The sequence below is a fragment of the Labeo rohita genome, chromosome 24, assembly GCF_022985175.1.
Source record: "Labeo rohita strain BAU-BD-2019 chromosome 24, IGBB_LRoh.1.0, whole genome shotgun sequence".
In the NCBI taxonomy this organism is placed as follows: Eukaryota; Metazoa; Chordata; class Actinopteri; order Cypriniformes; family Cyprinidae; genus Labeo; species Labeo rohita.
In genome coordinates, this window is record NC_066892.1 from 25,487,652 (window position 1) to 25,510,770 (window position 23,119).

Here is a 23,119-nt window from a genome sequence, read left to right on the forward strand (position 1 = left end):
AAAAAACTTTGAAACTCACATGTTGCTTTATTTTCAAGCTTTCTGAGTCATCTAGTCATCTTTGGAGGCCTCTGAAACAGACTACTGTAGGAAATGGAGTCTGGCTTTATCTCCTCTTCATCAACCATTGGACAGGCCTTCCAACGGGTGGACGACTGCTGCATCATCAGAATTAGCCTAGATTTAAACAACATCAGCAAGTACAAAAACATCTTGGTGAGTGTAGGCATGCAAAACTGCATGATGGGATATGGTTTGGGATACTGTATGCTACGAGAAGAACAGATTTGCTATGATTTGGGCTGCATCCGAAAACTGAAACATGCTGCCTTCGAAGGACACATTCCAAGGTAGGAAGGCATAAAGGCATGTCTGAATCCAAAGTTAGCTTTACTTCCTGTCTCATTAGATACATTCATCTGATCGATTTTTGTAGGCATAGATATCTTTCGCTGCCTTTGATATCCCACAATCCTATGCATTCCATTCCGTGATGGTTGAACTAAAAAAAATAAAGTGCTGTCTGAAAGTTGCGCTTGGTGGTCAGTTTGTGTGTAAATGTATGTTTCTGATTAACCTTTTGCACTTTTGATGTTATTTCTGGCGAGAAAACAGTATTATTGTTATTCAAAATTTGCTTAGTTATCATCAAAAATTCGTTCTATTTTGTTTTAGATCATTAAACTGTTTTGCTGCCTCAGAAGCCTGTCTCAAATCAGTTTTGTGAGGTGCCTTTATGCTAAAACTGCCTGCAAAGTCATTGCCTAGTGAGGCAGCAAGTCAGCTGCGTAGGTTTTCAGATGCAGCCTTAGCACAGAAATCAAAATGCCAGATAATAGGGATGTTTCTATGCAATAAGAAGCGATAGTTACCTAATGAGGAACTGCAATGCTTCCAAAAGCCTTTAGTTGGGACCCAGCTAACAGAAATTTGTTTTAAGATTTTTTTTTTTTTTTTTTTTTTTTTTTTTTTTTTTTTTGCTTTCAAAAATTATATTTCCAAATGTCCCCTGAATATTCAGCTTTTGAAATGTATTTTTTTTTTCCCTTTGTTCATGTGAAGGTTAAAGATAACATTAAAGTGGTTAGTTCACCCAAAAATGACAATTCTGTCATTAATTACTCACCCTCAAGCTGTTCCAAACCCGTAACCTTCAAACATCTTCGGAACACAAATCAATTCGAAATCCGAGAGCTTTCTGACCCTCCATAAACAGCAGGGGTCCTTTCATGTTCACAGACCAAAAAGGTGCCAAGAACATCAAATTCAAGAACAAGAATAAAGTTGTTTATTTATTTATTTTTGTGCACAAAACGTATTCTCGTAGCTTTAAATTACGGTTGAACCACTGATGTCACATGGACTATTTTGTTGATGTTCTTGGTACCTTTCTGGGCCTTGAACGTGAAACGTGGACACTTGCTGTCTATGCAGGACCACAAAGCTCTTGGATTTTATCAAAAGTATCTTCATTTTACAATCTTACGGGTTTGGAACAGCATAAGGTTAGGTAATAATAAAGTTTTCATTTTTGGGTGAACTATCCCTTTAAGGGAAGTGTTCCAGTTTATAATTTTGCAAATATTATGGTAGCAAATGTTATTTTTGAATGTCTTCTTTGATACATTGTTTGTATCTGTTCATTATAGTTATCTAGTTATCTATAGTTATCATTATAGTCGTCATAAAGAGCCTTAAAGCGACCTGGAATGAAGCGTTCTAAATGACACTCGGTATGTTCAGAGCTGAGGTTCAGTGAATAATGTATCTGTTCTCCTCGCATAATACGGACACGTTTCTCTGTTGTAAGCCCGTGGTACTATACCTGCTGCCCGGCACGAGTTTGCACCCAGCTACAGGTTCAGACCCCAGATGAAGGCAAAAACTGTAACCATAAAAGCAAAGCCAAATTAACATAACATTTTGCAATAAAGATCAAGAAAAAAACTGTAAAACACAACCTTTCCTTCTTTGTCATTTGTTTGAAAGTGAAGAGTTTGCAGTCTCTGCTCCAACACACCTGCCTGTAATCTTAAGTCCTGAATACTGAAGAGCATAATTGGCCTGTTAAAGTGTGTTTAATTATGTTTGGAGCTAAACTCTGTTAGGTTTCGTTTAAAACCCCTGTTGTACAATGTAAATGTATATGTCATACTAAACTCTGACCAGTAGGTGGCACAAGAAGCCAACAAATCAACTCCCAGCCTTCACAATTCACTGATTTTCAGTCAGCTATGACTCAACATGTTGCTGATTATCCATTTCAGTTGCAGCACATTCATAATAGATCCATAGCATTTAATAACTAATTTCTGCGGTCATTAGCAATGCCGCTCTGACTTGCACCTGACCTCTAACATTTTAACAAGTGTGATAGAATAGCATTCTTCCCAGGGCCACCTATCTATTAGATATTTATGTTTTCTGGAGGAGCAGTGCCCACACAGAGTACTGTAGTAGCAGCTGACGCAAGACAGAGCAAAACTGTTCTGCAGATGCTAACCAGTTCACATGGAATAAAGATATCTTCATGCACTACATTGTGTATTTACATATTAAAGAAATCTCAAGAACTAGATTTAGAAATGCATGTAGACACACTGAAAATTTTTATTGGTTGAGGATGCAACACATTCTCAGGGGTTTGAAAGATGTCTGCTCTGAATCCATAGATGTTTACCTTGATCATTGTTAAAATATTAAACTCTGGAATGCAATTCATCCAGGCACTGTTTGTGTTACAGACAAGGATGATGCCTCAAATTGTGTGGCTTGTTGAAGAGAGGTGGTATTACTTTCCTAAGTTACTGATTTTTACATTCAAGTGCCTTTCGAGAGCAGAGCCAGTTTCTGCCATGGAATAAAATAAAAAAAAAAATAATAAAATAAAATAATTGCATTTTTTTTATTTCATGATTCAGATTTTTAATTTATTTTATTTTATTGAAAAAGTCATCATGGGATCAAATAGTAACAACTATTTTTCTCAGAATTTGGACTTTATCTCTCAAATCTGAGAAAAAAAAAAAAAAAAGAAGAATTGTGAGATATGAACTGAACTGATATGAACTGAAAAGAAAATCTAACCTGTGAGATAAATTCACAATTACCTTTTAAATTTTTTATCCCGTAGCGAAAACAAGCTTGTACAGAATATACATAAAAGGCACTTAAATGAATTTCATGAGCAATAGTGGGACTTCTTAGGCTTTGACTGAAGGGAATAAATGGCCTTTCTCTTCTTTTTTCAGAGTCGGTGGTTTCCAAAACACGCCTGATTAGTGATAAACCGGGGCTAATAATCTTTACATAAGACTTTGGCTGCTTTTGTTGGCCTGTGAATGCAGCTCTCAGTGGTTTGTGAGGTCAAGCTGTTTATAAACCTTGGATCCACTCGGCTGTATTCATTCTGCCCAGTTTACCCTTTTAATTCCCAGTAAACCTAGATATTACACTCTATTCATTTACAATATGTAGCCACATGATTTAAAGGACAGCAAAATGAGAGGGGAAAAAAAAAGTTCTGTATGTATGCTATCCTTAGCATGTATAATTTAAAAATATAGTGTGTCAAATAGTTACAAAAAAAATAAAAAAAGGTTCGCGTACACTTCTAGTAGATATATTTCTCCTCATTGCACGGAAAACAAATAATTCCATCCCATTTATTATCATAGCAAGGCAATATTGCTATGACAGGCTAATGAAATAAATAGATGTAGTTTTGTTTGGTGCCACTTAGCATAACATGTTATTTCGTAATAATGTTATAATCATATAATTTTGATTTTGCATTTATGGTGAAACATTTTTCTTACAATCGCAACAGCTGCAACAGCTGTGCCAGGTGGCACAGTCACTTTCCCCACCCCCGTCTGTGCTGACTAAAGGTATGATGGAAAATGACTTGCTGACAACGCAACATAATACTCCCTGGTTTAAGCACCATTTATGTTTTGATCTTTTTGTATACATTGTATGTGGGTATTTCCAAATACTCAGATAGTGCAGTCTTCTATGAGATAAGTAATTGCTGTATTAAAAAAATAAATAAATAAATAAATAAATAAATAAATAAATAAATTTCCTGAATTATCAAATAAGCACTGCCAAATGGTAATGTGTAAACGTTGTTGTATAGATTTTTCAACAAACAAATACTTATAAATAAATAAATAAATCCTCTGAATTATCAAACAAGCACTGCCAAATGGTAATGTGTAAACATATTTTATTGATTTTTCAACAAACAAGCGAATGAACGAATGTTTTGCTCTTTTTATATACATTATATGTAGGTATTCCCAAACACTCCTTGGCTTTCAGCAAGGGTTAGGAGATAGGACCAAATAAATGTGTGTTATTCATTCATTCATTCATTCATTCATTCATTCATTCATTCATTCATTCATTTTTTAGTTTGTTCTTTTGTTTGTTTGTTGAAAAATCAGTAAAATATGTTTACACATTACCATTTGGCAGTGCTTGTTTGATAATTCAGAGGATTTATTTATTTATTTGTTTGTTTGTTTGTAGTGCAGTCTTCTATGGGATATGTGATTGCTGTATTTTTTCTAAATAAATAAACAAATAAAATAAATAAAATGCATCTCTTTCTTAAACTAAAAATGACATGTTATGAAATATGTTATTTTAATTAGTATAATTAGAGTATAAATAGAGTTTTAATTTTGTTTAGGATGTTTCAATAAATGAATGAATAAATAAATAAATATATAAATTCCCTGAATTATCAAACAAACACTGCTGAATGGTAACGTGTAAACATTGTTTTATTAATTTTAACAAACAAATAAACACACAAACAAACAAACAAATAAATAAATAAATCATCTGAATTATCAAACAAGCACTGCCAAATGGTAATTAAGTAAAAACATATTTTATTGATTTTTCAACAAACAAGCGAACGAACGAAAGAATTAACGAATGTTTTGTTCTTTTTATATACAGTCATGTGAAAAAGTTAGGACACCCTATTGAATTTCATGGTTTTCTGTATCAGGACATAATAAAAAATTATCTGGTCCTTGGCAGGTCTTAAAATTTGAAAAATAAATCCTCAGATCAACATCATCACATGGCATATCACACAGTGTCATTATTTATTTAACAAAAATACACCCAAGAGGAAAAGGCCATGTGTGACAAAGTTAGGACACACTATGAGTCAGTTGCCTGCAGATCCACTTTTAGTAGCAATAACTTGAAGCATTCATTTTCTGTGTGACTTTATCAGTCTCTCACATTGTTCTGGAGGAATTTGGAGCACTCTTCTTTTCAACGTTGCACCAGTTTATTGAGGTTGGTGGGCATTTGCTTATGCACAGCTCTCACCACAGCATTTGAGTCAGGATGAGGTCTGGACGTGGACTGGGCTATTGCTACACCTTGATTCTTTTCTTTTCAGCCATTCTGTTGTAGATTTGCTGGTGTGCTTGGGATCATTGTCCTGCTGCATGACCCCATTTTGACCCAATCATGACCCAACTTTATTTGTCGGACAGATGCCCTCGCATTTGACTCTAGAATACTTTGATATACAGAGGAGTTCATGGCCAACTCAATGACTGTGAGGTGCCCAGGTCCTGTGGCTACAAAACAAGCTCAAAATGATCAGCCCTTCTCCAGCATGCTTGTCTTTTGGTATGAGGTGTTTGTGCTGGTATGCTCTTTAGGTTTTCACCAAACTTAGCGCTGTGCATTATTGCCAAACATCTCCACTTCGGTCTCGTCTGTTCAAAGGACATTATTCTAGAAGACTTGTGTTTTGTTCAGATTCAACTTTGCAGACCTAAACTGTGCAGCAATTTTTTTTTTTTTTTTTTAGATAGAAGAGGCTTTCTTCTGCCAAGCCTTCCAAACATGCCATTTTGTCCCATATTTTTCTAATGGTATTGTCATGAACTTTATCATCTGACATGTTAACTGAGGCCTGTAGAGTCTGAGGTGTAGTTCTTGGATTGTCTGCCATTTTCTCTGAGCTTTACACGGTCTGATCTTGGGGTGAATTTTCTGGGATGTCCACTTCTGGAAGGAGAGGTGTCTGTTTTAAATGTCTTCCACTTGTGAATAAACTTCAAATTGTTTGGAAATGGCCGTATTACTCTTTCAGATTGATGGCAGCAACAATTGCTTCTCTAAGATGATTGCTGATGTCTTACCTCCTTGGCATTGTGTTAACACACACCTGAAGGCTCCAAACCAGCAAACTGCCAAAGCTTATGCTTTTATAGAGGCGCTCAGACTTGCTGATGATCAGTTAATCAAAGGTGTTTGATTAGCAGTGCTTGACCGTTATTTACCCTCTTAATTCCAATGTTAACAGTAAGGACTTCCTAACTTTGTCACACATGGCTTTTCCATTTTGGCTTTATTTTGGTTCAGTAAATAATGACAGGATGTAATTTGTCATGTGTTGTTGTTCAACTGAGGTTTTATTTTCAAAATTTTAAGACCAGCCAAGGACCAGTTTTTTGTAATGATGTCCTGATACGTAAAACCATGGAATTCAATAGGGTGTCCTAACTTTTTCACATAACTGTACATTATATGTAGGTATTCCCAAACACTCCAATAGTCTTCTGTGGGATATGTGATTGCTGTAAAAAAAAAAAAAAAAAAAAAAAAATTATATATATATATATATATATATATATATATATATATATATTACACATATAGTATAGTATAGTCTTCTGTGGGATATGTGATTGCTGTAAAAAAAAAAAAAATATATATATATATATATAATAAAAAATAAAAAAATAAATAAAATGCATCTTTTTATTAAACTAAAAAATGGATAAAAAAAAAAAACATTTATATGGCGGGAAATTAAATGACAAGTTAGGATGTCATTACATTTATTTCCAATTAAAAGCAACAGAATTAAGATCACCTTTATGGCTTATCCAGTCATTCATTTTCTATCAATATTTAGAGCATTTTGTTTTTAATGTTATGCATTAGAAAATATGTTATTTTAATTAGAGTTTTAGGTTTGTTTAGGATTTTTCAATAATAACTAACTAACTAACTAACTAAATAAATAAATTCCCTGCATTATCAAACAAGCACTGCCGAATGGTAATGTGTAAACATTGTTTCATTGATTTTCAACAAACAAACAAACAAACAAACAAACAAACAAACAAATAAATAAATAAATAAATCCTTTGAATTATCAAACAAGCACTGCCAAATGGTAATGTGTAAACATATTTTATTGATTTTTAAACAACCAAACAAAAGAACAAACTAAAAAACGAACAAATGAATGAAGGAATAAATGAGTAACACACACTTATTTGGTCCTATCTCCTAACCCTTGCTGAAAGCCATGTCCAATTACCCCAAATATTTCATTAATGAACATCCAAGGCACATTCCAATTCTTTGAAAATCTTTTCTGCTTATTTCTGTGGCCACAGATTCATCTGAGCCTGGCTGTAGCTGTTTTTCCTACAATAATCTTCTGCACAGCAACATACTCCCTTTCCAGGATTCTCTCTTTCTCTCTCTCTTTCTATTCCTCCACCAACCCCCCTCAGCCTCTCTCCCCTCTCCTCCAGCAGCTCAATGGGCAATGACAGCTATTACGGGCCTCATTAGTGTGTTACAGTGGCAGAGAGGTTCAGCGGAGGGGGCCAGAGCCAACGTCAGCTCCCCAGCTGTCAGGTCCCAAGACATGGGGAATAAAGCTCACCTCTTCCCAGCACCACTTCATCAGAGCTCCAAACAGTGGGCCAGGCTTCCTCCTGGCTAATGAGAATGTGCAGGAAAGTTGATTTCATACATATTGGACCCAGAGCAGGGGGGAAACATTGCTGAGGCCGCCACAGAGCAACAAAACATCATCTGGAAATGCAGTGGAAAAAGCTGCCTGACAAATTTAAAATCCATTCCGGTCTATTATTTATATCTTGCTCTCACCTTGCCTAATGCACTTATTTATTTGTCTTGAAACTTCAACTTTTAGAGAACATTTCTCAGCGTTATGTCCAATAAACTTGGTTGGAATGGTTTGAATCCTTGTCATTTTGGAACAGGCGTGCGTGGCACAAACATTTCATTGTATGAGGGATAATCCATTCTTACCTCACTAACCGTATACAGCTGTTACAGCCTAATGAAATCACACTGTACGCAGCGCACTTAATTGCCTTCTGTTAACTGCTGACAGACTGCACACAAGCCATTTTTAAAACTGAGACAGAAGTTTTCACAACCCCATCAGATATTGTAAAACAAAAGAATGTTCTGGGTTCAATAAAGTGGCTGTGAAAAAAAAAAAAAAAATCATGAATTAATTCATAAATAATATTGCATTTTTTGGGAAGTAGCACCTCATTTTCACCTTGTCGTGGAAAATAAAAATGAAATATTAAAAAAAATAAATAAATAAAGAGGGAAAAAAGAGTGTCAGTGACAAGTTATATGCTTCCAAATGAAATGAGCCACAGAGTGTAATACAATAAAAAAGTGTGTAAAATCCAATAATACATTTTTAATTTCTGTGCTACTGGAATCATCTAAATAAATAAATAAATAAATAAGTACCACTACTACTACTACGAAAATAAAATTAAATTGTTACATAAGATAAAATAGCATAAAATAAAGCTACATAAAATAAAGCTACATAAAATAAAATAAAATAAAATAAAATAAAATAAAATAAAATAAAATAAAATAAAATAAAATAAAATAAAATAAAATAGAATTATGCATTCCGTTCGAATAGAATATTTTGATATTTAAAAATATATTTTGTCAATCTTAAATGGTAATTGTGCATTAACAGCTGTCAACCATATTGATACGCAAATGTGCGGTCTGAACTTATTTACACAGCACATTTCTTATTTTGGTCTATGAATGAATTGAATGAATGAATGAATGAATGAATGAATGAATGAATGAATGAATGAATGAATAAATAAATAAATAAATAAATCTACTAATAACATAAAATAAAATAAAGTAAAATTAAAAAGACCTAAACAACTTACTTAAGATCTTTACATATAATGCATTATAAAAGTAGTTTTAATGCATTGTTTATGCCTTGTAATGAACCTTTTAATGCATTGAATGATCTCATGAATAATTGTAACAACAGTTATAATACATTATAATGCTTAGCTATTAATTTTTACACCTTTAGAAAGTACATTTCAAACACAAACAAACATTCAAATATTGCAATGTACATATGTTCTCATAAGAGTGCCTAGAAATTTGGTTTGGTCCTCACAATGCACATAGTATGACCCATTATATATATATATATATATATATTAATAATAGTGATAATTAGTGTTTTTTAAATAAATAAACACAATTACGGTTGTATTTTAAAATGAAAAGAAAGTATTAAATAAAAATACAATTATTTTATAGTACACTTAAAAGTAAAATTATAATATTTACTTTTTAGATGAATTTTCATCATTTTCAAACCTAAAATTAGTAGCCAGCAAGAAAGTATATGCACTGTTTGGTTGTAGAGCATCAGTGAAGCGTGTCAGTGAATGAAATGTCACTGTTTTTGCACTGTTCTTTAAAAATGGCTGTGAATAGCCTAGAATTATGCTTTCAGTTCGAATAAAAGTTTTATACAAGATAGTTAGTTGGTCTAAAATGGTAATTGTGCATTAACAGCTGTCAACCATGTCGGTACGCAGATGTGCGGTCTGAACTCATTTACACAGCGCATTTCTTATTTTGGTCACGCATGCGGAACTGCATACCATTTATGTGCACTCCTGACTATAAGGCTTTAAGTAAAGTGTTAAGAGAAATACTCTTCTGCTATTGGTTGGAAAAACAACTAGTCCCGCCCTGCCCCGCCCCAAACCCACATCATTGGTTGAGCTGTTGCTGTGTCAGGCAGGTAAGGATGATCAAACAAACAATGTTTACTTATACTTGTCTCTGCTATTTTAAAATGGGCCAGGAGAAAGTAATGAAATAATTACCTACAGCGCATAGTAATCTGTGGATTATAGAACTGGCATGAGTCCTTAAGTCAAGGCTGAGGAGACAAGGAACGACTTCATCATGGCAGAGAGAATTCCCCCTCACCCCCACCCTCGTGCTTCCATCTGCCGACGCTTCTGTTTGAAAGTATGACGGATGGGGCTCGTAAATGTGTTTCAGTTATAAGCGCAGCTCTCTGTTGGGCTGTATTTCAGAACTCCATCCGGTAGAGTCACAGCACGGCTTTAAGAAGAATGTGACTATTTCCTCTCTGGAAAAGCGCCAGAACCATCCATCAGGAGGGAACTTTTCCACAATTCGCTAGTTGTACTCCTTTCTTGTTTCTTGTCCTTTCTTGATCCTTCTCCCTTCCCTGTTTTAACGTCGAACTTACCATACGTTAAATGCATTTCCACTGACAGGTCCTTGGCACGATGAGAGGTTGCAGGAGCGTGTGAGTTGTGTGTGTGTGTCGGTGTGTATTTAGAGTCCTCTCATCAGGGAGGGTGAGAGCTGTTGATATAACTCAAAGCCATGGCCAGGCAGGAGTATCTGCTAACTGTATTAAGCGGAGCTTCCAAAGCACCCATCCCCCTCCGTTCGCCCGCTTCACGGCTCAGCCAATCCTAGCGAGCCATCAATCTGAATTTAGCCACCAGGGTCTGCCATGGAGCGCAACAAGCTGTCTCAGGTTCCCCGCGATTCCCTGCTGGAACCCATGCAGAAACTCCAGCTGAAAAAAAACATCCACCCATGGCGCAAAGTTTCAGCAGATGTGAGATATTCAGTCAGGTTTCCCAGAACAACATGACAGGCCTCAGTCTCCTGCTTGTAAATCATGGCCACGTCAGCATGGCCCAAACTGTTTGCATGCCAGAGGGGCTGAACGCAAGCCTGGTTAAACCAAACATGCACCTACTCTCACAACCTGGAAGTGCCGTCGGACGAGACTTGAAATATATGCCGTTGGCAAAGACGGGGATAGGAAGCTGCCTCGCATTCACTTTCCAAGCCATCACTGCAGCAGTAACAAAGTGCATTTGACAGTGGACAGAAGATGGAAGTTCTAGCTCAGCATTTGTTAGTGTCTAACTAACTTTAACTTAAACATAATGTCTAACTTGATTAAGGTCCAATGTGTTGTTGTGTACACAACATCATCATGAGCCCATTTCAGAAACAAATGACTCACAAATGTCTCACAAACTGAGTTTGAAAGGTTTTTAGAGTCATCTTTAGTCATGGTTCTTATACATCAACCACAAGCCACTACTTTTGTCATGCTATCTTTAAATAAACTATGTTGTGTAAAATGTAATGTTTTTGAAATTCATATCAGTGTATTCAGATTCAGTTAACCGACGGATTACACTGAGGGTCACTATTGTCATATGTAGCTGTAATTCCCACTCCTGTCCGATTGGTGACGAGTACGCTCCAGTGTGGCAGCAGAGCACTTGATCCAGAACAAAAATGAAAACGTCATGAATGTTTTGCTATGTGTTTAATTTCGCACAGGGGAGTACCCAGCGCCAAAACTGTATATACCCAGCAGGCACTGGACGTCTATATAACGTCAGGTTGACGTTGGACATGATGTTGGACAGACGTTGCATTTTGGTTGAGAATGAAAATCGTGTTGACGTCAGTATTTGATGTCAATTTGACACTGACTTAATGTTGGATTTTGGTTACACAACCTAAAAACAACAAAATATCACCGTCAGCTGACACTGGTATTGGACATCAATTTAACGTTGACATTAAACGTTGAATTTACATTGAATTTTGGTCAGCCGGTGTTGCAACTGAAATTTAACCAGATATCAGCGTCTTATGACGTTGTGTGCCTGCTGGGTATTGGTTGAATTTTCTAATGAAATGGACAGAATTTGAAATCTGATACTTTTTCATATCAAAAGTAACAAAGCACAAAGATATGCAATTTACTGAATGGGAGGCGCACTATGTACTGTTAATTTGTCAACCGAAAACAGCATAGACCAAAAGATCGACTGATATTTAACAATCTATATTGTTTCATAAAAATGAGAATCTATTAAAATCGAGAAATGTTTTAGTGTCCTTCGTTGTCCCTGTTTGTGTGGTGTTGTACATTGTTGAAAAGTGTTAATCTGTTAATATGTTAATCTCTGTTAATCTGTTCTCTTCAAAATAAATGTATAAGCCTATATCATCCTGTAGGTTCATGATTAAAAGTGAAAATGTAAACAAAAATAAAAGCAATTAAATGTGTTATTATAATTAAAATGTTAATTAATTAATTAATATGACAGGTAATAATAGATTATGGCGGTATTTTTACGACCCTGTCCGTCAAAATGACAGACAAAGGTAAAGTCTAACGCAACCTTTGATATATATATATATACATATCTATCCGTTGTTTCCTTTCATGACAGTTTGAAGTGAAAATGTCACTGAAACCATGTTCTGTTTTTTTTTTTCCAAAACAGATAAATGTGGAAAGTGTTTATTACATTTGTTAAGAAATTACATTTTCGGTAAATGGTGCTAAAAGGTTAATCCTCTAAAACACTTGAAAATAACTTGCTAGTTACACTAAAACCTACCCAGCAGTGTTTGCAAACGTGAGATATAAAACACATTTGTGGAAGCAACCATGCCATTGTAGCTTGTTTTTATGAGACTTTAAGCTCTTTTATCATAACTCGTTTCATGGGATGTGTGTTGGAGTTACAGCTGAAGTTAAAAGTTTACATACACCTTGCAAAATCTGCGAAATGTTAATTACTTTACTAAAATAAGAGGGATCATACAAAATGCATGTTCTTTTTTATTTAGTACTGACCTGAATAAGATATTTCACATAAGTCCACAAGAGAAACTAATAGCTGCATTTATGATTTATTTAAAAATGACCCTGAATACTTACATACACTTGATTTTTAATACTATGTTGTTACCTGAATGATCCACAGCTGTGTTTTTTTTTTTGCCCATTGTTCTTCAGAAAAATCCTTCAGGTCCCACAAATTATGTAGTTTTACAGCATTTTTGCGTATTTGAACCCTTTCCAGCAATGACTGTATGAGTTTAAGACCCATCTTTTCACACTGAGGACAACTGAGAGACTCATATGCAACTATTACAGAAGGTTCAAACACTCACTGATGCTTCAGAAGGAAAAATGATGCATTAAGAGCTGGGGGTGAAAACTTTGAACAGAATGAAGATCTGTACATTTTTCATCTTTTTTTTTTTTTTGATTTAGTACTGCCCTTCAGAAGCTACAGAGGATACTTACATGTTTGCCAGAGGACAAAATAAGTTAAATTTACCCTGGTCTTCAATTTCAAAAAGTTTTCACCCCCCAGCTCTTAATGCATTGTGTTTCCTTCTGGAGCATCAGTGAGCGTTTGAACCTTCTGTAATAGTTGCATATGAGTCCCTCAGTTGTCCTCAGTGTGAAAAGATGGATCGTATAATCAAACAGTCATTGTTGGAAAGGGTTCAAATACACAAAAATGCTGAAAAGTAACATTTAGGTAACAACACAGTACTAAGAATTAAGTGTATGTAAACTTTTGAACAGATTCATTTTTTATAAATTCAGCTATTATTTTCTCTTGTGGACAATATGTAAATGTATTTTATGTGAAATATCTTATTCAGGTCACTACTAAATAAAAAAGAACATACATTTTGTATGATCCTTCTTACTTTAGTAAAATAATTAACATTTTGCAGATTCTGAAAGGTGTATGTAAACTTTTGACTTCAGCTGTAAATTCTGCAGGAAAGCACGAATGGACATCTGTCCCAACTTTAGCAAAACCACATAGCTTTCACAGTATATCTAGATATGTCCACCAGGAGGAAGCATTTCACCACTCTGTGCTCTGTTGTGTATTGAATTCACTGTTGAATTCATTGTGAAGAGGGTGTAAAGACTGTTAACAAAGTGCAGCGATCAATCAATCCTTCCTGCCGAATATCCCAGCTTTGTTTCATGAATGAAAGACGTTTATTTAAACAGACGCGTGTTAAGATGTTTGCTGCTCTGACATTGATTTGAGGACTAACTTTTTTTGTTTCTCGCACATCCGACATGAGTTGAATTTGTTTTGTAAAAGGCAAGGTTTTGTTTATGTCCCAACAGGTTGGTTGAGTTGGCTTCCTGTTTGAGATGCAGGACTCTACTGCTCGCCGCTGTGTTCATTCAATGTGAAGGTTTATTCTGAATCCCTGTGGCAGGCTACTAGCTGGCCTCAAGCAAATCAATATATTCAATCAAAAGGTCTCCCTCGAGAAAGGTGGATGAGCGAGAAAGTTGAGGAAGGGGCCACGGTTTGTTTTTTGTATTATTAATCACCTGCTGGCAATAACAATCTTAAAATGATCCGCTACATGTGTTTGGAATCCTTGAGAAGATCAGTCATGATTTATAAATTTGACACAGGATAAGGCGATGGTGTGTTGACATCTAACTAGGGTCCAGAATAAACTTTTTGTCACATGGCACATGACAATGGCAGGTAGATTTCTAAAGACTGGATGGATTCAGATAAACACATTCTGAACTTCACTTATATTCCATAATTTTTTAAAACTGTGATGCTGAGTCAGTTAATCCATACACATTGTGAAATTATTTTAGTCACATATACACAGTGCTGGGTATTAAATGATTACATATAATCCGGATTACATAATCAGATTACAAAAATTAAGTACTTGTAATTAGATTACATTAGACTACAGAGACATTTTTTTTGACTACATGATTACACATTATTCACAAACTAATCTTGGCATAATGTAATTGTTAATGCACTACGTTTTGTTAATAGCTAATGCAATATATTTTCTTTCTCTTTGTATTTTTTAAATCAATATGGTACAAGATTTAAATCAATGTAATAAACCAGTTAGGTCAAATGTAATCTAAATGTAATTAAAAAAGTAGTCTGATTATACCTAAAATGTGTAATGTAATGGATTATGTTGCTTATACAGTTTTTATAATGTATTTTTAAAATCAGTAATGGACTACAATTTGTAAGTAATCTACCCAGCACTTTGTATATATTTATAAATAAATTTTAAGTTGTTTTTCTTTTTTCTTTTCGAGTCCCGCTATGAAATTGTTTCTCGAGCAACCTTATTTTATGAGTATTTTATAAGGTAGTTTCATATGAATGCATATGAAGTGATTTGCATTAAAACAGGAGGATTGTTGGGAAAAATTGAGCATTAAGTTTCATGCCTAGTCTCAGCTATCAGTGTGGCATAAAAATTGATAAAAATTATATGGGCATACAAATTGATAATTAGCCACAAATTAGTTATAGTTTTGAATTACCATAGTTATGAATTACCATAAAAATGTGTTGGTCTTGGACTTGATATATCAATTTATCCTGGGTAAACGTACTGGAAAACTGGTGAGTATCTAAACTGATTTACCCATCCAAACCAACTGTATTTGAATTTCTTTGCTAAATTAAAAATAAATAAATAAATAAATAAATAAATAAATAAATAAAGTGTTAAACCATCTTAAGCTGATTTGCTTGCAACATGGCAAAGCTCGCCTTTAAATAGTGTAGCTGGACTTCCAGTCTGTCTAAGCTGGTGTTTAGCTGGATGGTCAGCTGGTCTCCCAAAATGTACCAAAAACCCCTCTGAAACCAACCACTAGACCAGTCTGGGCTGGTTTCTGGCTTTTTTATTTTTATTTTTTCTCCCCGGATTCTTTATTTACTTGTCACAGCAAATACAATGGAGCGTGTTTGACAGTGACATGATAACATCAATCCAGTCGTGCTAAAATGCAATTAACCTTTGCTGAAGAATCACAGAATCACGCATGGTTTCTTTCAGAATTTTTTGTGACGAAGGTTGTTGTTTGTGACGCAACTGATGCAATACTCTCATAAAGTTGCACTCTCATGACGAGCCATTGCACATCTTCAATAGAAATCTTTGAGCATCCTGAATCAAGTTCGTTAGAAGTTCCAGCCCTCAAATGAGTCTAGAACAAGCTGAAGTTTCACTCACATTTATGTTCACAGTTTTATAATCCTTTATTTTCTCTGTATTGTAGGTTTCTGTCTGCTCTGGCCGTCGGCCCACAATGATGCAACTGCTGGAGCACGTACAAGTCAATCAACAGGCGAACGGGGGAGAGATCAGTGTTGTGGGTTTGGCGAGACTAATTGTGAACTAAAATAAACATGTCACTCATACCTTTCACATCGTCATGCACTTATTGAAAACAGAGGCCAGATAGGGTGTGTGTAGGTCTATGATGCCAAGTGGAAGATGACAAACATTTGTTTGCGTCTATGGGTTGTATTTGTTTAAAAAAAATCAAGAATGCAAGTAGTAGGATAAAAATATGCTTCTAAAAATATCTAAATAAACTTTTTTTTATTATTGTAAAATAAATAAATAAGTAAATATGACTGACTTAATATCAGTCCACAGGTTGTACCTGAGAAAGTAAAAGAAGTACGTCTTTAAGTAGGGCCACTTCTTTTTTTTAAGATAACAACTGCAAATTTTGATTTTTATACTTTATAGGATTAAACAGATAATTATGCAATTTAAATTTATTTTTTAGATTTATCATCATATGTTGTTTCAAACTTGTGCTACCATTTTAGAGTTACAGTCAAACCAAAAATGATTCAGGCACCAGATATAATTTTCTATATTTTTTTTTTTACTAGTGGGTGTAGATCACTATAGTTCATTTATGTAAGCGAGGATAGCAAAATGAAGTAAAATGTGACATATTATACCCCTTTTACACACACACACACACACACACATGTTTGTTTTTGTGAATTGTGGGGACTTTCCATAGACTTCTATAGTTTTTATACTGACAAAACGATATTGTCTATCCCCTAACCCTAAACCTACCCCTTACAGAAAACATGTTTCATGTTTGCATCGTTACACTTTTAGATAAACATTATTTACTATTTTTAATAATTTTTTAACACTGCAGGCCGGTCCCCACAATGTCAAAAATTTCAGGTCTTACTATCCTTGTGGGGACATTTGGTCCCGACAGTGTAGCAAAAACAAGTACACACACACACACACACACACACACATATATATATATATATATATATACATATAGTGGACTATTAGTAAAATTGACAACAATTTGGGACCTAAATTGGTATTATCTAATTGTGTACTTAAATTTAACAGCTGACTGCTGACAGATATTCAACCTAATTCATTTGTGACACAGTCTAAAAGAAGGATGGGATTATTAAGATTATTTTTATTTCATTTTTTTCTGACATGGATTAACTCTGATTTCTTCTCATATTTTATTACCATTTTCTAAACTATAGCAAATAAACTGTGATAACATGAGAAATGTTGAAGGTGTCTGTACATGTTATTTTGATAGCCCACTTTAGACATTCTGCTAACTATAATAAATTATAAATTTGCAATTACATGCCAACTACCTCTCATTCATTTGCAACTATATGTCATGTAACTCTCATTAGAGTGTTAGTAAACTGTGAGGTTAGTGTTAGGGTTAAAGTCCCACTAATACTCTTATGACTGGTAGTTGACATGTAGTTACAAAGTTACTTAGTAGAATGTCTGATATGGACTATCAAAATAAAGTGTTACCCACTTGACCATAACTATAATATATTATAATAACGATAACTATATTTTTCCATTTTATGACTGAAATATGAGTGGTGCTTGTCTGTGCAGAACTCTGCAACACAACTCTCATCACATTTATTCACTTCCTCAAGGCGCACCTATCCTGAAAAGCTCTATAATTTGAGGTATCATTCATGTCCGTAGCATTAATGTTGTGGGATTAGTTATGTGCCAAAATTTGGGCATAATATATATCAAGTATAAGCAAAAATAACAGTGATGCTTGTCTTAGCAGTGTGTAATTTTATGTGGCTCCACAAAATAATTGCACATTGTTCATGACGTTTATTCGGTTTAGAGAAAAGTATTTATACTGTACTGAAATGTCATAATATATTATAAATACTATCTTAAAAGTCTGCTTTTTTGGGAAAGCTGATGTGAGTGACATTTGTGACCCTATAACACAAAACCAGTTATAGTAGCACAGGTACATTTGTAGCAATTGCCAAAAATACATTGTATGGGTCAAAATAATCAATTTTTCTTTTATGCCAAAAATCATTAGGATAAGCAGTAAAGATTATGTTCCATGAAGATATTTTGTAAATTTCCTATCACAAATATATCCAAACTTAATTTTTGATTAGTAATATGCATTGCTAAGAACTTTATTTGGACAATTTTCTCAATGCTTTGATTTTTTTGCACCCTCAGATTCCAGATTTTCAAATAATTGTATCTTGGTCAAATATTATCCTATCATAACAAACCAAACAACAATGGAAAGCATATTTATTCAACTTTCAGATGATGCATACATCTCAGTTTAAAGAAAATTGACCCTTATGACTGGTTTTGTGGTCCAGCGTCACATCTGAGTGGTGTATAAGACAAAACTGTCATCCGACATTACCAAGTTTCTTCACTGTCAATAAAACAGGCCTACATCATGTCACTTGCACTGTACTTACAATGGCAACGTCAGAATCTTGATTAAAGGAAATTTGACTATCCTGACTTCAAGTTGACAGTCAATTCATCACAGAGGGCTTATCAAAGCTCAGTGTGATCTGATACCGGGGCCCGGGCACTGCTCTCAATCATGTGTCACTTTGGGACATCTGTCATCTTCTTCTAACCTTGTTATGGCACCATTTTCAAGCGCAGCTGGGGCTTGTTTGACATATCTTTCAAAGAACACGAGAACAGATTATAGACCATTTAGGGGCATATTTGATCTCATGCTATAGATCATGATCACTATCTATGACAAACTTATCTTATTGAATAATCTGCAAAAATGTACCCCGTTTAGTGTTGAACCAGTATTTTGAAGCTGGTTGAATAATATAATCTCTCTCTGGTTGACCAATGAAGTCTTGCTTCCAAAAATCATTCTGTCATGATGTAAGCTTGGCTGCGGAGCTCAAAAGAAAATGTGAAAATGTTTCAGTTGGTTTTGGAGCCAAAATGCACCCCATTGACTGTCATTAAACTGTATGAACATTTTTTAGAATATTTTCAGTGTTCGCAGAAGTAAGAAAGTATGTTTCAATTTGTTGTTTTGTACAAGTTTCAGCAGTCGGAGAGTTAAATCATTTTCATGCTTTCCCAGAAAGTCTAAAATTGGCCACTCGCATGCGTTTGTGCCCAAACATATTGCTCTTTTAAATGGAGCAAGACTCTTTTGACGGGCATAGGTGGTATTTTATCATTTCATTTCATTTTGTCTATTTGAGAGCTATAATTACTTACAGAGGCATGGAAGCCTCCGTATAAAATTACATGTCTCTTCTACTGTAGAGCGTAGTGTTTCCCCAACGTATATTTTTACCCGCTCTATTTTAATCCTCTGTTATTATTTTTCATTTTGAATTCTTTTCTTTAATCATTATGTTCTGCTCAGTGTTTTCTTCGACATGCCAAGAGGGACTTAAAGCGAAGTCTTTTTCAGTTTAAGTCTTTTATTTTCCCATATTTGACCTGCCATGGATTGGCTTAGTTTCAAGATTAAGGCACTGCATATTATTGAGAACAAAGTATTAGCCATAACTGGCTTTGCCGCTGTGACACTGAGCCAAGCTTGAGATACTTGCATGGTTTTAAACACTGTATGCATACGGTCATTCTTTGTTTACACTTGAACGGCCACAAACGAAGATGGGAAGCCTGCATAGCATCAACCAAACTGCCTGTACGTCTACCAACGAAAATATAACAAGGTCGCCTGTCCGCTACACCGCCCTTTCTAATTCTAATTTTGTGTCTGATTTCGAGCCAGTCCGCCATCCAACCTCATCAGGGCACATTGTGTGACCAAGGGAGGCGCATGTTGAGTTCCCGTAATTGAGAGGGGAAAAAGTATTAGCTGCACACATGCAAGTACACACGCAGCCCCGAATCACGCATGTACACATATCCCCCGGCTCCGGCATTCACTGACAATTACACGCCCCGCTGGATGTCCTTATATTAAAAGCTTCCTTTGTTGGGTGCCGCCCACTAAATAGCTTGCATGTGTTACCGTTTTCTTAGGTTTATCAAGCGCAGCTGTTGGGGAAATGGAGGGACGAATGGGAGTCATCATTGCATTAACCCGCCCGTTAACCCTGCCATACACTGACGGGCTCAACAAGGGCGCATGACAGAGACGGTTTTGTCTTGGCCCGGTTATCCCATCATTAACACCATTATCATGCCTGCAATGCACAAGTTAAAGGAGAAGTCCACTTCCAGAACAACAATTTACAGATAATGTACTCACCCCCTTGTCATCCAACATGTTCATGTCTTTCTTTCTTCAGACGTAAAGAAATTATGTTTTTTGAGGAAAACATTTCAGGATTTTTCTCCATATAATGGACTGATATGGTGCCCCGAGTTTGAACTTCCAAAATTCAGTTTAAATGCGGCTTCAAACGATCCCAAATGTGGCTGTAAACGATCCCAGCTGAGGAAGAAGGGTCGTATCTAGCTAAACGATCAGTTATTTTCATTAAAAAATACAATTTAAATACTTTTTAATCTCAAACGCTCATCTTGTCTTACATGAACTCTGTGTATTCTGGTTCAAGACAGTTAGGGTATGTCGAAAAAATCGCTGCAGAAGTACCGACACAGTCTTTGCAAAGTGAACAATGCTAAGAAGATCAAACACTCTTAACAAAAATGGTAAAACAGTGATATAGGACGATTTAGAAGTTGAGGGAGAGTTTTTCGACATACCCTAACTGTCTTGAGCTAGAATACACAGAGTTCAGGGAGAGAAGACGAGCGTTTGACATTAGAAATTATATAAATTGTATTATTTTTATGAAATTAACCGATCGTTACGCTAGATAAGACCCTTCTTCCTCGGCTGGGATCGTTTACAACTGTATTTTTGGAATATTGTTATTCAATTCCCAGTGCTGTAATACAGGATTTTTAAAACTGTCACAAATGAATGTCATCCTATCATTATTCATGGCCTTTCAGTGGACAGTGGATGCTGCCATTGAACTCCTGCCAAACTGCCAGGGGTGTATCAGATCTTTGGTTGCTGGATGAGGATTTGATTGAAGAAAAACTTCTGTCAATACAGTTGGACTTCCTCCACAACCTCTACAACTGCTACTGGTTTTCCACTTCTGTGAGGCCTACATGGCATGGGTAAATGTGCTGCCAAAACCTTTAGCCACATGGAAATGAACATGAGATAGAAACCTATCAAAATGACAAAAACTACCAAGAAGATCAATCAATTCCATCTTACAAACATGCACACTGATTTTTAGTAAAAATTAAAACATGGTTCATTCTTCACACAAAGCTATTTGGAAGTCTTTATATATATTTACTACTATCTATTATTTTATTTATTTACCTTCCTTACATGAAAGCTCCAGTTCATATTTACTGTTATTTGGAAATGAGCAACCAGTACAATTCTTTAAAATTTCATTTTTGTGTTCCATGGACAAGAAGCAGTGTCATTTTAGTATCATTTTTTATAGTTCATTAATTAATTTAGTTTTAGTCATTTTGTTGTCGTTTGTATTAGTTTTTTTTTTTCTTTTTCTTTTTTTTTAATGTCTATATAGAAATGATTCATTTTTATTTCAGTTTTAGCTATTTTTGTACAAATTTCAATAAATGGGAATGAGAATGTAGTTTATATAAGCATAAACATTTTTATTTAAAATTATAAAAATATATTTTTTAGTTACTTTAAAATAATATATATATATATATATATATATATATATATATATATTATTTATATATATATATATATATATATATATATATGTAAAAATGACTAAAATAATAATAGTAATAATAATAATAATAATAAATACACAAATATAAACACAATAAAAAACATAACATAATAAAAAAAAACATGATTTTTTTTTTAAATGGAGTTTGTTTTTGCAAACAAACTTTTCATATATAATATAATGAGACTACTTTTTAATTACTTTTAGATTACTTTTGACGTATCTCATTTGTTGCATTGATTTAAATAGGATAATCTTGTACCATATTAATATAAAAATACAAAATTAAGAACATAATCTTTGTTATTGAAAATGATTAACAACATGAAGTGCATTAGACATTATATTACATCAAGATTTACTAAAATGGGGTTTGTGAAGGAACTGCAGGGCATTTATGAGTTGAATAAAAAGCTAATATCATAAACAATGCAAAATTAAAATGTCAATATAAAATACATTTCTAACTAAAAAACTCTTGCTAAGAAAAACAGAATAATGAACATGTAAATGTGATAATTAAATGTTATAATATTTATAAATAAATAAATAAATCTATTAGGTAAAAGAGGATCAGATGAAAGAGAGACAAGGAGGAATTATGGAGAATAAATAAATATTGAATACTTTATCACTATTGTGTCAATAATAATAAAAAAAATGCATTTGGAATCTGATTACTTAATCCAGATTCCATGTAATCAGTAACTACCCAGCTCTTTATGTACTATATATATATATATATATATATATATATATATATATATATATGTGTGTATATATATTATGAAGACTATATTTTTCATGCCTTTATGTTATTTACCAGAGGGTCCATGGTAAGTAGTCAAATGGCTGTTACATTTGCAAGACAAATGTGTACTCAAGTAAGACAAAATAAAAGGAAAAAAGAGCAAAGACGGCTGCTTGCATACTTCTTGGTCAGCACGTGCCTTTCTCCAGCTACTATAAACTTTATTGGTGTGATGTCAGTCATTCTGATCTTTATTGTTAGGCACAGCACTGATAGATAAAACACAAGGGGGAGCCACTGGACAATTCCACCCGCAGATAACACTGTCTAATCTGAAGCTAGAAAGTTTGAAAAGCTGCATGTCCCTCTTTACTGGTGGAGTGTGATAGCTGTATTTCCTATTAAAGCTGTTAGTGATGTACCATCAAGTGTCCCTTTAAAAAAAAAAAAAAAGGGAGGC